General features: G+C 41.7%; 1 long non-coding RNA gene across 1 annotated transcript in view; it reads right to left on the reverse strand.

Moving 5' to 3' along the window:
- Positions 1-346: 346 nt before the first annotated feature.
- Positions 347-3,469, reverse strand: part of LOC120736375 — a 12,142-nt gene continuing 9,019 nt past the window's right edge. The window contains exon 4 of the long non-coding RNA XR_005696487.1: positions 347-2,504. This is a non-coding gene — a long non-coding RNA (uncharacterized LOC120736375). The remainder of the gene's footprint in view (positions 2,505-3,469) is intronic.

Here is a 3,469-nt window from a genome sequence, read left to right on the forward strand (position 1 = left end):
ACAAGACTCTTGCTATATCTAAAAGACAGTCATATTCAAAGTAATCCTAAATTGGACTCTGGCGCTTTCTCCCGACTTTTCCTGGCATGATTCTGCGCGTGGACGGAGCAGCAACACAGACGACTCGACTAACGTACTGCCTTGACTTTATTATTGCAGGGCACGCACACATCAATGAAACTAAACACATTTTGCTATAAATCCAGTCAATTTTAGTTAGTTTTGTGAACCTTCATTACAGTTTTAGTCAGTTTTCCTTTTTTGTTTTGATTTTATTTCCGTTAACGCGAATGTTTTTTGTCATGGTTCGAATTTGAGGAGAAGACAAACGACTGCATGGTCTCAGTAGATGTCAGAATAGGTGATTTTATTATACATATGTACATATGGGGAAGATGAGCAGCACAAGCCTCTAAGCGCTGATCTCCCCCGAACCGTCTCTTCACAAGGGTTTTATTGCAATGATGGCGTCAAGTCACATGATAAGTATCAGTCAGTTCCCAGAACTCAGGAAGTTTCCCCTTATATGGCCTCCAGATGTTTCCACTCAGTCCAGCACTTGGAGAAAACCGTGTGTGTGTGGTGTGTATCTCTATTCGTATCTATTGTGTGTGTGTCAAACAGAGAGCATGTCCCGAACCGACCTCACAGTTCTCCATGAGTGTGTGCGTGTCCTACATGACTATGTAGGTGCGTGTAGTGTGGACTTAAATGTGTGTACTCTGTGTAAGTGTATTCAATCGTTGTCCAAAACCAAATATGGGGTTGTCTTTAGTCGGCCTCAGCTCTAACAGCATTACAATGGAATGGGTGTGGGGAGTGTGTAGTTTTGTGATATTGTAGCTCTCAGAGAGACTGTGCTAAGACGACCTTTCTGTTCTTATTAAGTGTGTATGTGAACGTGCGTGTTTTACATAACTCTGTATGTGCATGTTTGTGTAAGCCTGCAAGTGACTGCAGGAGGCCCAACTGGAACATCTAGAATGGGTTTTATCCTACGTGTTCTGAAATAAACAATAAATGATACATAATAAACTGAAGATAAGTAATACAGACTAATGAAGTAATGATGAAATAATGACAGTGCCTGTGAATGATAACCGAGTAACAGTAAAATAACAGGTTTTCCTCGACATCTCCTCCTCTTTGGGCTGGCTTGCCAGCCCAACTCACACCAGGATTTGTCTCCAAACAAACAACCACGTTATGACACTTATCAACCCCAACACCTCCGTTGTTTTCCTATTGTCCCACAACCCAGCTGATCTTTTAGCTTCAGACTCGAGTTTCAGCCTGTCACGCTTCAGGCCTCCTTGCCACCTCCTCTTGGAGTGAAGAAACGCCCTCGGATTCTTCTTTCTTCGACTCGCCAGGTAGACTACTGAGCGAGCCAGCCACGTTGCAGAGGATTATTCTGCCTCTGTTTACCACCCGTGTTGTGACTTGGAATACGCCTTTCCCTGAGCTCCCCTCTGCTCATTCACCCTCGTTGGTCTGGTGTTCCTGGATTTCCGCCACCCCTTCATGGTTATTGCTGTGTTAATGGGACCCATCCTTTTGAGGGGACTACCCGGAGCCCAAACGCCATGAGCCTTGGACCCAGGTGGTGTCTCGGCCGTCACTGTGTCTATCTCTGCTGCGAAGGATCCTCACCTATCTGTGACCTCGTCTGGTGTCTGTTCCCTCCTCTGCAAGAGACAGAAAGCCGACACACCTCTCTTCCTACCCCTAATACGCTGATGTTATTATCTACTGACCTTCATAGACTAAGTGCCAGCTCCTTATAAGCACATTTGCAGTGTGTGTATAAAAGTAAACAAACCTCAAACAAATTGGGCATTCTTAATTCCAACTTCCATTTAAATGTAGTACTCGAGTTTGTGATCATCTAGTTATGCTCCTCACTGGTTCTCTAAATTGTCAAAAAACCTTTAATTTTGGCATACCTAAATCATTAGGACACAAATGAAATCATCGACCCCTTATATAGCTTTTACCTTCTGAACCTGAGCACAATTCTATAATGAGCAACAACCTGCAATATGTACCAAAAATCCTCATGGTCACACCTGCAATCAAAGACCAGATGCACTTCATATCCGATTTAATTCTTCCTTATCTAAAACCTCCTCAGTTTCAGGTTAGTTTTAATTAGTCTCAATTAATGGTTCTAGTGGTATTTGCAATCTCCCTACTGCAAACTGCACAAGAACATTACACATCCTCTCTAAAAACATTAGTCAGCAGTTACATGTTAAGCTCCTTTCACTCCCAATTTACCTAAAAAGCAAATCCGTTAAATCACGCAGCTTATTTACAACCAGCTGTAAATCATAAGAGTAATAAAAGATTCAGCACAACAGACAAGTATCATGTTCAGGATTTCTCCGATCATTAAATCACTATTATTGCCAGAATTTGTCTTAGTCACACTTGGGCAATGTTACTCCACTTGTTTATCACTCAGAGCCCCCTAATGGCCAGTTAGTGAGCTCTAGGTCAAACTGTCGCCCAAATTGGTTATTTGTTATTAATTACTTGTTTAATTATTACTTCTTTGTTTCATGTCATTCTTGTCTAGTTTTATCTGGCACGGGTCCCATTCTTATACCAAAAACAAAGCAAAACAATTAGGCAGCACACTGACCGCAATCAGGCATCCACATTCCAGAGGTGCTATAAAAAGATTCCTGTGCAGAGGAAAACATTAAGAAACTGTAACGCTGGTAAAAGACGAATTAGAAATGTGTAACGCTGCGGCAGTTACCTCTGTAGCAACACACGACACAAAAATAGCATTTAAAAAGTTCACTCATCTTGAAATTTTGTCATCCTTACTACTCCTGTAAAAAAGAAACACACATAAATTCATCCACCCTCTTCTCTATCAGGTGGAGGCTAACCTTGAGTCGTAGCAAGTCTTGTCATCTTCTACCAGTCAGTCCGTTTGTTTTTATTTCCAGTCTTTCACCGTTCATTCATTCATTCATCCATTCTTCTTTCTTGCTGATAGTGGAAACCTCGCCGCATTTAGATTTCCGCCCTCAGCAAAATGACGTCATTTCCAAAAGAAAAACAAGAACTTGAGATCGGATTACCTCGCTGAATCCTTTTTTTTTTAGAGAGGGGCTCTCTAACCTATTCGAGCCTCCATCACCAGCAAGATGACGTCATCATTTTAAAGGAAAACAGTTCCTTGTTTTTTGGACTGGATTGACTCGCTGCAATCCTTTTGGCTCAGGACTTCTCATTCGATCAGTGTCCCATTAAGTGAATTCTCCCAAGCCCATTATAATCATGGAGAAAAATACTTGCGACTGTTTTCAGTAAGAATATTTTTAGAGCGCTTTAAAGTTCAATCTCTCGGGCCTGGATTAAAGCCGATTTGTTAAATCAGAACTCACAAAATACCAAAATATCACCACTGGTGGATCATACATCTCAGATGTTCTTATGTTCAGTGCACGGT

The sequence above is a fragment of the Simochromis diagramma genome, unplaced genomic scaffold (assembly GCF_900408965.1).
Source record: "Simochromis diagramma unplaced genomic scaffold, fSimDia1.1 OVJJ01000064.1, whole genome shotgun sequence".
Lineage (NCBI taxonomy): Eukaryota > Metazoa > Chordata > Actinopteri > Cichliformes > Cichlidae > Simochromis > Simochromis diagramma.